Genomic DNA, 14,093 nt, shown 5'->3' on the forward strand with positions numbered 1-14,093 from the left:
TTGAGTATCCAATTAGATCCAATTTGATGTATTGTAAATGTTTCATGAGTTTTGTTTATTATTTTGAGTTTAGTCATAATAAATCAAATTGTTATTTTGGACAGAACTTTCATTCTGAAAATCGGTAGAGCAACCCTTTCATTTCACACTACAGTAATGAAACTTTCCTTTATTTAATTAGTTTATATCAAATTAAATTATTGCAGGGGTTAAACTCATTTCTACTCCACTTGCAGGGTCGATTACAGTCATTTCGCGTTTCTTCTTAATCCATGTGCAATAGCAAAATTCGGAGTTAGAAAAGGGGGGGGGGGGTTAGAGTATCATTTTCATATGAAGATTCTAGAAGAATATAGTGTTAAACACACTGATAGCCCCGGCTAGCTACACAAAAGACAAGCATGGGGATGGAGTATAGCGTAAAAATAATGTTGAGTGTTCAAAATTCTCAGGTATTTACGGTCGCCCGGCATTATAAAACATGGACTACCAAGAGGTTAATGTTCGACCATATTTCTCGATGTATTATGTGTATCTCGCCTTGTGAGGGTACATCTAGAATCACTACTCATGCTAAATCTGCTCTCATTGAAGAAGAGAACAAGACCCCACTACTCGTTGGTCCAGTCCCTAAGCCCTTGGCGGTATTGCAAATTGTGCCGCTGATGAACTGAAGTCAAGGGAACACAATGTGTTGGACATCGGGCAAGGAGGCCACCGCCATTCAGTTGTCGAGGCACTGTGGAGGTCCTAAATGTGGTTGCAATTTCACCCGCTGTTTGGCCTTGGTCCCTTCTTGCCTGTTGCAGAGATAGGGGCCATTGGCTACTGTTAGTCGGCGTTAGATCACCTTCTCTCCTTCAGGCAGCAGTGCGTGTGGTTCCGAATGATCCTGATGAATGCTTTGAGCAATGCCAAAGTCATGGCCCCCAATCGTCACACTTAGTCCTTCTTGGTATTTCCCTAATATTCATCCTCGTGTGAGTTCATCCAAATGTTGTCTTCAGGTCACACCACTGCATTGCACCATAGCTGCTTGATGACTGACACAAACTGTCGTTTCCCGTTTCTTCAACTGTGTGATTTTGCAGGTCCAGTCCCGATTCGCGCTATACTTACGCTGACCGCACCCCATGGGACGCCCAACTATCGACGGATGGTAGAGCTCTGGTAAAATGCTCCCACTCTGTCACCTGTTTCGACTGAGTAGTTAGTATGTTATGATACTTTATCCAATTGTCCTCAAGTTTTGCAGAGCAGTGTATAACTACAGGACTCCTATCATTTGACACTAATAGTAAATAATGGAGCGCCACTAGCAGTGAACTTAATTCCACTGTTAATAGCTGGATAAATACTTACATTATGTATAAAAATAAAACTATAATTTGAAAGCTTTAGTGTGTTCCAGAGACGTTTACTAAAGAACTTACGTCAACAACTCGCTCAAATCATCCATTCGGACCAATAGTTTACGTTTCTTGACCACTAACAGGTAGAATATCAGTAATAGTTTTAACAAATTATTTCAATAATTTAATATTAACTTATACACAGTTTCGTTTGGAATCGCATTACTTACGATAACTTAATGATGACGAGATGAAGTACGAGGAGATACATGTAGAAGTCACGTACGAGGTTGGCTCTAGTTGGACTACGATTGTTACTGAGTCAGAAGTACTCGTTTTATTCTCTTTCTTTTGAGATTTCTGATCACTGGCATCAATTTTTGAGCTAGATACATTGTGACCACAGACAGGAATTCATCCTTCTCTATATAAAAATTCCGCAGCTTAATATAGCTGCACATCTTGCCACTTAAGTAACCGTAGAGTGAAACCATTACTGATTTGTAGAACCTGGCGATTGACAAATATTAGAAAGATTGTCTTTCTCGGTACTCTTACGATTATATTTACTGTCTTTTTTGGTTATTGCTGGCTTTCCCTCTCGTCTAAACTCTCCATCGCAGATTAACACTTAGCATTTTTTATTGTTTGTTGGATATATTCCAGGCTCTGTTTTCCCTAAGAACTTCAAATGATACTGTTGTATCCGTGAACGGCGGAACAACAAATAACAGAAATTGATAATAATGAATGAGGTTTATTCCTGTAAAAGTAAAGAGAGAAATGAATAATACAACACGCAATGCTTAGGCTAGTGCTGCCACGGGGAAGGCGACCAGTAGAGTCCTTCGATGAATTCGGTGTCAGGAGTGCCGTGTGACATAAATCCTTTATTAGTTCAGTTCCAGGAGCAGTCGCTACCCAGATGAGGGAGAACCAAATGGTGCTGCGTCAAAGTATCGGAACTCCAAGACCAGACAGCCGGCGTGGGACGCCGCGTGCGTTTATAAAGCCCTGGCATCGTAGGAATATGGCCGCCGGCGGTGAGAACACGATGACGTGACACTGCTTGATTGGCACAGTACTGTCGTGCAACTGTTTGACGTTGGTATGTCGGCTGAGCGCTGCAATGTTACCGCGGAGTCATTGCTTTGCATGGGCCTCGCCTGTACTGTCCGCTAGGGTGGCGTTGCGCATGAGCCAGAAATGGCTGGCCTGGGCTTTGTAACATGTGGCCTTGTGGTACAACAAATAAATAGGGATCAAGAAAAGCTAATGCCTTTTTGTATATCTTCACCACAGTCACACTAAGATTTTTTCAGTGTTAATACAATGGCGTAGAATATGGTATAGCCGGCCGGTGTTGCCGAGCGGTTCTAGGCGCTACAGTCTGGAACCGTGTGACCGCTACGGTCGCAGGTTCGAATCCTGCCTCGGGCATGGGTGTGTGTGATGTCGTTAGGTTAGTTAGGTTTAATTAGTTCTAAGTTCTAGAGGACTGATGACCTCAGAAGTTAAGTCCCATAGTGCTCACAAGGGAACCTCCCCATCGTACCCCCCTCAGATTTTGTTATAAGTTGGCACAGTTGATAGACCATGAAAAACTGAACACAGATCAATCGAGAAAACAGGAAGAAGTTGTGTGGAACTATGAAAAAAATAAGCAAAATATAAAAACTGAGTAGTCCATCCGCAAGATAGGCAACATCAAGGAGAGTGTGAGCTCAGGAGCGCCGTCGATCCGTGGTTACCGTGAGTAGCTGCGGAACGAGAGGTCCTTGGATCACGTCTTCCCTCGAGTGAAAAGTTTAATTTTATATTTTCACACAATTATTACCTGTCCGTCCGTCCGTCCGATTCGAGGTAACTGCGCCGTAGTATGGGGACGCTAAACCTAAACAAACATCGAAACAAAACATATGTTTTGACAGAGCACAGGGAAAACTGTGCGACTGTGAAACTGTTGCATTCATTTGTTGCAGTTTATGTGACAAATTCTTATGTTTTCATCACTTTTTGGGAGTGATTATCACATCCATAAGAAAACCTAAATCGGGTAAGGTAGAAGAATCTTTTTACCCATTCGCCAAGTGTACAAGTTAGGTGGGTCGACAACATATTCCTGTCATGTGACGCACATGCCGTCTTCAGTGTCGTATAGAATATATCAGACGTGTTTTCCTGTGGAGGAATCGGTTGACCTGTGACCTTGCGACGAAATGTTTTCGGTTCCCATTGGAGAGGCACGTCCTTTCGTCTACTAATCGCACGGTTTTGCGGTGCGGTCACAAAACACAGACACTAAACTTAATACAGTGGACAGAGACGTCAATGAACGAACGGACAGATCATAAGTTAGCGAAAATAAAGAACGTAAACTTTTCATTCGAGGGAGGACTTGAACCAAGAACCTCTCGTTCCGCCGCTGCTCACGCTAACCACGGGACCACGGAGCTCCTGAGCTCACACTATCCTTGATGTTGTCTATCTTTCGCATGGGCTACTCAGTTTTTATATTTTGCTTATTTTTTCATCGTTCCACACAACTTCTTCCTGTTTTCTCGATTGATCTGTGTTCAGTTTTTCAAGGCTTATCCACTGTGCCAACTTATAATTAAATATGAGGGGGTTACGATGGGGGGGTTCCCTTGTCAGAGGCATTGGAACCATAGTGGTATAAGTGAATGTGAGCCTCTAAATGCTGACGAGGTGATCCCCGGACAAAATGTGTGGAAAAACACTTGCAGATTTTTTTTTTCAGGTCAGATTAGATCTGACTGTCTTTGTCTTTTCTGTTTACCAACAGGGTAGCAGGTTTGCTGAAGTCCTGTATTTCCTGAGTGAAAAATATAATTTAGAGTTATTACAAAGTGTGTTTAATTCAAATATCAGCTGATCCACTATAACCCGCTGGAGAAGAAGTCACGTGTATGGTCTGGATTATAAATACCACAAATAATACGTCCAAGCGGACACTAGTGCGTCATCAATCACGGGGTAAAAACATAGATCTCATTCACAAATGACCTGCTCTGCAATGAAATTTAGGTATTTTTTATTTTAATGAATAACGTTAAAGAAATTGTACTTTCTTTCTTCAATTATGATGTGCACCTTATGCGTAGCCACACCCGTCCAAAGGGGGGGGGGGGGGCTCTGAGCACTATGGAACTTCACATCTGAGGTCATCAGTCCCCTACAACTTAGAACTACTTAAACCTAACTAACCTAAGGACATCACACACATCCATGCCCGAGGCAGGATTCGAACCTGCGACCGTAGCGGTCGCGCGGTTCCATACTGAAGCGCCTAGAACCGCTCGGCCACACCGGCCGGCTCACACCCGTCCATTACAGTATAAGTGCACGAGTGGAACAGTAACAATGCAGTCCACATATTTGAGTGAAATTCTAATTTCTTCAATGAAAAACCTTTTTAATAAAAATTATCCTTTTCTTTCTACATATTACACTGCAACTGGGTACTGTAACACCCAAGAGCGTAACAAGGCTAGATGAAAATATCATTTTACGTAAACTAATAATGTAATTTTTTCTTTAATATGTGAATTCAACTGAAGTGAGATATACATCTAATACATAGGAAGGAACTTTCCTGATACGTATGGAAAATAGTACAAAAATGAGAATCATTACAGCAATCTTTATTAACAAGACGAAAAAAGGTAACTGGTTATATGCACATCGAGTAAGGTACGCAGTCCACATAATTACTGTGATTTTTCCGAGACGCAGAGTCAACGAGTATAGAAAAGAAAATTGTAACGATACCTCAAAACCTTTTAAAGTTTTCTGAGTAATCAATTTAGATAAGAAAATTTTACAAAAAGGTTGTCTGTAAATGTTTCGTTGCTAGAACGTTCGATAGAGATGCTTCTCTATACAGACTTACGTTTCCTTGCTTCTTAGTGATTGTGATAGACAGATTATTTCCAACAGTCTTAAGTAAATTCGCTGAACGAAAATAACACAGTAACTCTATTCAGTTTGGAATAAAAACAATATGTCCGAAGATAATCGATGAATAGTAGTTTACTAGGCTCAAATGTTCATGCGAACTCAGACAATGTCACGAGTGAGAAAAATTAGTTAGTAACTGAAAATGTACATACACAGTGCCAGGCTGATAGTACCTCACATGCAAATGTAATGCCTAATTCACGATGACGCGTCATTGCATCTGAAAGATGGCAGCCTATTTTTACAAACCGATTTAGAGAATGTAACGACAACAAGATTGGATATTCCACTAAGCCCCATCCTGGGAATCTACATGAACGGGACTTAAATTTTTACTGTACCGAGTATAGGTGACGTGGCCTTGGACGATGCACGTGGCGTTAATTTAATAATGCAAATCAAATGAATAGTAAGTTGGACGACAAATTTTCATAGGTGCTTCACGAAAAACAAAAACAGTGCACGTCGACTAGAGGATCTCGCAGCTAAACAAAATCGTGACAAGTACAGCACCACGAGTTAAAGAAAGAATGTATCCGAATTTCAGACAAAAGTAATTAAATTGCAAGCGATTTGCAATGAACGTCCAGGAATAGTGTGGAAACTATCAGAGGAAATGGGACTTCCAGATAGAGTGTGGAAACTATAAGAGGACATGGGTTTCATTAAACTGGAACAGCCGGCCGGTGTGGCCGAGCAGTTCTAGGCGCTTCAGTCTGGCACCGCGTGACCGCTACGGTCACAGGTTCGAATCCTGCCTCGGGTATGGATGTGTGTGATGTCCTTAGGTTAGTTAGGTTTAAGCAGTTCTAAGTTCTAGGGGACTGATGACCTCTTCTGTTAAGTCCCATAGCGCTCAGAGCCATTTGAAAATGTATCAAAACGAAGACCTATAGATACTGTACAATCGTAATTATTTGTGACCATACTGGCAACGTTTGAGAAGCGCGATTGAGTGGAATAATTGCTTATTTATATTTTCTGTTACCAGTCACTTTATTGGTTTTGTGTTTAGGTTAACATAATTCTATGCGTTTCCAGCAGTCTCTACCCATCTCCAAGGCATTTATGCACACCGAAAAATCATTACTTAAACTGTCTTATGCAAAGTTAACACAGGATTATAGATTCATTGTTCGATGCTGGAGGAGCTGTTAGGTTATTAGGAGGAATTAGGAGGAAGAGGCGGAAGGGGTAGGGACGGTATTAGATGCCAGAAATTGTTTACCTCTGTCGTCTTCTGCTGGTGTGGTGCTGTGATTCGTTGTTCATTGTGATTTACACCAAAGCCTGTGTGGGCTACCGATAGTTTCTCACCAGCTGTAATGGTGCGAAAATTGTGTGATACACTTTGTTTTTCATTTGAAAGTTGTTCACTTACGATTTTGGCGACCCAAAGCTTCGTTAGCATCACTGGTACACTGGCGGAGCTGCTGTGAAACATTACACTGTTGCACTGTTTATCACATGAACAGAACGGCACCACACCTTTTCTTTATAGAAGTGACGAAACTAATGGCTTCCGATCAGACGAAAATAGGGTAGTATCAGCATCGCAAGAAATTATATAACTGGTGTAGGATTCGTCATATATAGGAAGGTGGGCAAAGTGAATTCAGTGATACGGTTGTTTTCATCAGAACGGCATACCAACGCCAACAGCAATACAACAGGTACTCATAATGACGACAAATGGAGATGGTGAAGTGGAAGAGAAGATATATGGGCCGCTCGGGGAAGCCGTGGTCTTAGGCGCCTTGCCACGGTTCGCGTGGCTGCCGCCGTCGGAGGCTCGAATCCACCCTCGGGCATGGGTGTGTGTGCTGTCCTTAGCGTAGGTTAGTGTGTAAGCCTAGGGACCGATGATGGTTGGTTGGTTTGTGGGATTAAAGGGACCAGACTGCGACGGTCATCGGTCCCTAGGGACCGATGACCTCAGCAATTTGGTCCCATAGTCCTCACCACAAATTTGAGTTTCAATTTTACGATCTGAGGATGGCAGAAGTCAAAACTTATAATGGCAATTTGTAAAACTTGTATGAGCAAGACGGAGCTTTGTAAATAAAGTGCCATAATATGAACGAGGGCTCATTTACAGAAATTGTGTCTTCAGTTGATAAAAAATTGATCGACGATGGATGGAAATATAAAAGCGTTGAGACTAAGATAGTAATATAGAAATATAAGTCATTTATGAAAGAAATAAACCAGAAGTGAAGGGAAGCCAAAGCGAAATAGCTGCAGAAGAAATAAGGAGGGAAGATTAGAGTTTAACGTCCCTTCGACAGCGAAGTCATTAGAGAGGAGTACAAGCTCGGATTAGGGAAGGATGGGGAAAGAAATCGGTCGAGCCCTATTCAAAGGAACCATTCAGGCATTTGACTCGAGCGATTAAGGGAAATAATGGGAAACCTAAATCTGGATGGCCATACAGGGATTTGAGCTGTCATTCTCCCGAATACGAATAAAGTGAGCTTACCGCTGCAGCAACTCGCTCGGTTGCAGGAGAAATGGTCGTCAAAAGGGTTGGTTCAGCATATAAAAAAGTCGAAACCAAATTCCGGGAAACGTTGATGGCGCATTGGGAATTCCACTGTCAAACATGAAAGAGACAGAAGTGGAAACAGTGTACTGAAGGGTTCTACGAGGGTGAGCGACAGCCAGACAGAAGAAGAAAAGTAAGCCTATGTGGGGGCATAGGAGATCCAGTGACAGATGTTTGGAAGACTTGCAAACAAATACAGTAGAGGGGACAGATAACATTCCTTCAGAATTTCTGAAATCCTTGAAGGAAGTGTCAAGCAAACGACTAGTCAAGTTGGTGGGTAGAAACTATCACCCACTCAGTGTGGAAGGCAGAAGGAACAGTTACATACGAGAACTGCGGCACCATCAGCCTTGCAGCTCATGCGTCAGTTTCTGGCAAGACTAATAAACAGACGAAGGGAAGGGAAAATGAGGTTCCGAAGATCAGTTTGCGTTTAGGGAACGTTAAGCGACGAGATTGACCGTTGTGATGTTGCAGTTGATGATGGAAACAAGACGTAAGAAAAATCGCGACGCTTTCATACAATTTGTGGATCATGAAAACGCATTCAACAATGTCAGACGTTACAAGACGTTCCGAAGTGTGAAGAAAATAGTAGTAAGCTACAGGGAACGGTAGTCAATATACAATATTTGAAATATCCAAGAGGTAACAGTAACAACGGAAAACCTGGATGAAGTTCTCGGATTAAAAATTGTGTAAGACGTGGATGCAGTCAGTCACTCCTACTGCCCAGCCAATACATCATTGAAACAATGACGGAAATAAAGACAGAGTTTCAGAAAGAGATGAAGATTGGGAGCTAAAACATATCAGAGATAAGATTCGCTGATGGCATTGCTTTTCTCAGTGAAAGTTAATCTGACAGAAACAGAATGAGCCGCATTACATGTGTTACTTGACCGTTTTTTTTCCAAAACTGTCTCATAACTTATATAAAATCAGAATATAAAAATCAATTAGATCAGAATAATTATTCGTAATTAATCAACACCGAGAAACGTAATGCATAACGGTACTGATGATTGTCAGTAGTCAACGGTCGTAATTTATATTTTTATTCGAATTTGAATGCTTTGTGCGTTAGTGGTCAACCGCCTGAAGAAAAACTCAGAGAAGAGGACAATCATTTCCAAAGAAAATATTTACAGGTCGGCACTCAGAAAATGCGCATCCAAGTCATTCCAAAAAAAGTAGAAAGGGCAAAACGCAGCCTTCGTCGCTTGGTATCCGGGAACCTCCATCGCCGCCGTCCTGCCATGCAGTCATAATAGATGAGCTAAGGGACTCAGAAAGATGGGAGATGAGCTGAGGGACTTACAAAGATCTGCGGCTGAACCGACTTCCGCTGCTGAGGGTCGCTGGTGTGGCGACAGTGACTGACTCTGCAGGCGTTGCAGCCTCCACCTACAGTTTTCTGTGGTAAGATCGAGCCACGACCGCTATATGATGCGTAGGGACAGTGAATTTGGTTTTACAGAATTTAAGGAACTTCAAGCTTAACTTTGAATACCTGCAAATGATCAGTTTCCTTTCCACTCCGGCCACAAGTACATCTCATTTCCCTGTTTAGTGCTACCGGTATATGTCTCTTATACTAACATGACGGCAATCGCGGAAGAACTACGTGACTACAAGTGTTACATTTACGCGGTTATTGGAACCTTACTTCAGACACTTTTCCTTTTGCAGATATTATTATTGTTTCTCAGATGTTTTATGAGTCCGTTAAAGGAATAAACCGAATTAATTGTTACATTTAGAAGCCACTGAAATTTTAATTCGTTATTTTGGACGGTACATAATTAATTCATGCCAGGTCGCACAGCCACTTTACATCACTTAAAAAGACGGCCTGCCACTTGATGGGTTTGGTGCAGAAACGGTGTAACCCACAGATACACATTTTATTGTGTTTTTGGGTTTTTGGTACTTCATTATTTTGTTTTTATGGATTATCGTTTTTGTACTTTTTTCAGGAGTAAAACATTAGTGGTGTAACTTGTAGACAACTATTCTGAAATTAATTGAGAGTAAAATTGGTGCAACCCACAATGGATTCATTCAGTGAAGGAAATCTCAGTGATCCTGGTTCTTATGAAGAATATGTTACACATCCTTCTTCGTATGAAGATGACTCTGATTATCAAACCAACACAAGGAAGTTTAAAAATTGTTGTTGCTGTTGTGGTCTTCAGTCCTGAGACTGCTTTGATGCAGCTCTCCATGCTAATCTATCCTGTGCAAGCTCTTTCATCTCCCAGTACCTACTGTAACCTACATCCTTCTGAATCTGCTTAGTGTATTCTTCTCTTGGTCTCCCCCTACGATTTTTACCCTCTACGCTGCCCTCCAATGCTAAATTTGTGATCCCCTGATGCCTCAGGACATGTCCTACCAACCGATTCCTTCTTCTAGTCAAGTTGTGCTACAAACTTCTCTTCTCCCCAATCCTATTCAATACCTCCTCATTAGTTACATGATCTACCCACATAATCTTCAACATTCTTCTGTAGCACCACATTTCGAAAGCTTATATTCTCTTCTTGTCCAAACTATTTATTGTCTATGTTACACTTCCATACATGGCAACACTCCATACAAATACTTTCAGAAACGACTTCCTGACACTTAAATCTATACTCGATGATAACAAATTTCTCTTCTTCTGAAACGCTTTCCTTGCCATTGCCAGTCTACATTTTATATCCTTTCTACTTCGATCATCATCAGTTATTTTGCTCCCCCAAATAGCAAAACTCCTTTACTACTTTAAATGTCTCATTTCCTAATCGAATTCCCTCAGCATCACCCGACTTAATTCGACTACATTCCATTATCCTCGTTTTGCTTTTGTTGATGTTCATCTTATATCCTCCTTTCAAGACACTGTCCATTCCATTCAACTGCTCTTCCAAGTCCTTTGCTGTCTCTGACAGAATTACAATGTCATCGGCGAACCTCAAAGTTTATATTTCTTCTCCCTGGATTTTAATACCTACTCCAAATTTTTCTTTTGTTTCCTTTACTGCATGCTCTATATACAGATTGAATAACAACGGGGAGAGGCTACAACCCTGTCTCACTCCCTTCCCAACCACTGCTTCCCATTCATGCCCCTCGACTCTTATAACTGCCATCTGGCTTCTGTACAAATTGTAAATAGCCTTTCGCTCCCTGTATTTTACCCCTGCCACCTTAAGAATTGGAAAGAGAGTATTCCAGTCAACATTGTCAAAAGCTTTCTCTAAGTCTACAAACGCTAGAAACGTAGGTTTGCCTTTCCTTAATCTTTCTTCTAAGATAAGTCGTAAGGTCAGTATTACCTCACGTGTTCCAACATTTCTACGGAATCCAAACTGATCTTCACCGAGATCGGCTTCTACCAGTTTTTCCATTCGTCTGTAAATAATTCGTGTTAGTATTTTGCAGCTGTGACTTATTAAACTGTTAGTTCGGTAATTTTCACATCTGTCAACACCTGCTTTCTTTGGAATTGGAATTATTATATTCTTCTTGAGGTCTGAGGGTATTTCGTCTGTCTCGTACATCTTGCTCATCAGATGGTAGGGTTTTGTCAGGACTAGCTCTCCCAAGGTCGTCAGTAGTTCTAATGGAATGTTGTCTACTCCCGGGGCCTTATTTCGACTCAGGTCTTTCAGTGCTCTGTCAAACTCTTCACGTAGTATCGTATCTCCCATTTCATCTTCAACTACATCCTCTTCCATTTCCATAATATTGTCCTCAAGTACATCGCCCTTGTATATACCCTCTATATACTCCTTCCACCTTTCTGCTTTCCTCTCTTTTCTCCAAAGGTCTCTTTAATTTTCCTGTAGGCTGCATCTATCTTACCCCTAGTAAGATAAGCTTCCACATCCTTACATTTGTCCTCTAGCCATGCCTGCTTACCCATTTTGCACTTCCTGTCGAACTCATTTTTGAGACGTTTGTATTCCTTTTTGCCTGCTTCATTTACTGCATTTTTATAGTTTCTCCTTTCATCAATTAAATTCAATATTTCTTCTGTTACCCAAGGATTTCTCCTAGCCCTCGTCTTTTTACCAACTTCATCCTGTGCTGTCTTCGCTACTTCATCTCTCAAAGCTACCCATCCTTCTTCTACTGTATTTCTTTCCCCCATTCTTGCCATTTGTTCCCTTACGCTCTCCCTGAAACTCTGTACAACCTCTGGTTTAGTCAGTTTATCGAGGTCCCATCTCCTTAAATTCCCACATTTTTGCGTTTCTTCAGTTTTAATCTACAGTTCATAACCAATAGATTGTGGTCAGATTCCACATCTGCCCCAGGAAATGTCTTACAATTTAAAACCTAGTTCCTAAATCTCTGTCTTACCATTATATAATCTATCTGAAATCTGTCAGTATCTCCAGGCTTCTTCAATGTATGCCACCTTCTTTTATGTTTCTGGAACCAAGTGTTAGCTACGATTAAGTTATGCTCTGTGCAAAATTCTAGCAGACGGCTTCCTCTTTCATTTCTTAGCCCCAATCCATATTCACCTACTATGTTTCCTTTTCTCCCTTTTCCTACTGTCGAATTCCAGTCACCCATGACTATTAAATTTTCATCTCCCTTCACTACCTGAATAATTTCTTTTATCTCATCATAAATTTCTTCAATTTCTTCGTCATCTGCAGAGCTAGTTGGCATATAAACTTGTACCACTGTAGTAGGCATGGGCTTCGTGTCTATCTTGGCCGCTATAATACGTTCACTATGCTGTTTGTAGTAGCTTACCCGCACTCCTATTTTTTATTCATTATTAAACCTACTCCTGCATTACCCCCATTTGATTTTGTATTTATAACCCTGTATTCACCTGACCAGAAGTCTTGTTCCTCCTGCCACTATATCTAACTTTAATCTATCCATTTCCCTTTTTAAATTTTCTAACCTACCTGCCCGATTAAGGGATCTGGCATTCCACGCTCCGATCCGCAGAATGCCAGTTTTCTTTCTCCTAATAACAACGTCCTCTTGAGTAATCCCCGCCCGGATATCCGAATGGGGGACTATTTTACCTCCGGAATATTTTACCCAAGAGGACGCCAGCATCATTTAACCATACAGTAAAGCTGCATGCCCTCGGGAAAAAATAACGGCTGTAGTTTCCCCTTGCTTTCAGCCGTTCGCAGTACCACAACAGCAAGGCCGTTTTGGTTAATGTTACAAGGCCAGATCAGTCAACCATCCAGACTGTTGCCCCTGCAACTACTGAAAAGGCTGCTGCCGCTCTTCAGGAACCACACGTTTGTCTGGCCTCTCAACATATATCCCTCCGTTGTGGTTGCACCCACGGTACGGCTATCTGTAACGTTGTGGCACTCAAGCCTCCCCCCAACGGCAAGGTCCATGATTCATGGGGGGAGGAGTTTAAAAATAGAACTGTGAAAAGACAAACCAGTGTAGAAACAGTAAGACTACAAGCCACTACTGTGACAGCACCTGCAGGTATAAACGACCAACAAAGTAACCCTTCTCTCACAGATCCGGGAGTTGATGGACAAATAACAAGTACCTCAACTAAAACAACAGCTTCTATCATTGAAGGCGGCGAAATTTCTGATCTGGATGTGAGTGGAAATTTTATTGATGGTGAAGATGACCCTCCTACCATTCAAAAACAGGGTAGAAATAGAACAAGGAACCCTGATTTGTGGAAATGAAATGTAAAGAAGATGGAACGTGTTACTGGCCAGTACAAGAGTTTAGTTCCTATCATTGCAATTATCCCTAATAGATATAGCTGATAAGATGAAAATTTGTATGGACGGTGACAAAATCAACTGGGTGGAGATACAGCGGCAGAAATATCACAAGCAAAAACCTTTTGAAATCGATTTCTCTGATATGCCATAAAGGTCCATGAATTGCAAGAAAACCAGAAAGACGTCAAATACATCAACCAGAATGTGTCACGTTGTTGAAGTTATCTAAGTAGAAAAAACCTAAAATGACACTAGATGAAACTAAGGATGAAATATGTTCCTCCCATCCATCACAGATTTTATGAAGATATTAATAATTCACAGGCTACACTTCCAAAATCTGATACAGACATATCTTCGAGTGAAGAAGTCGAAAATGAGTGATTGCTTGTTTACTGGGAGGAATGTCTAGACCTTTTTGTAATAATATCTTAAAAAGGTGCATTATTTTGAGTACTTATGTCAGTAAAGAAAGAAGTT

This window comes from Schistocerca cancellata, chromosome 2, assembly GCF_023864275.1.
Source record: "Schistocerca cancellata isolate TAMUIC-IGC-003103 chromosome 2, iqSchCanc2.1, whole genome shotgun sequence".
Lineage (NCBI taxonomy): Eukaryota > Metazoa > Arthropoda > Insecta > Orthoptera > Acrididae > Schistocerca > Schistocerca cancellata.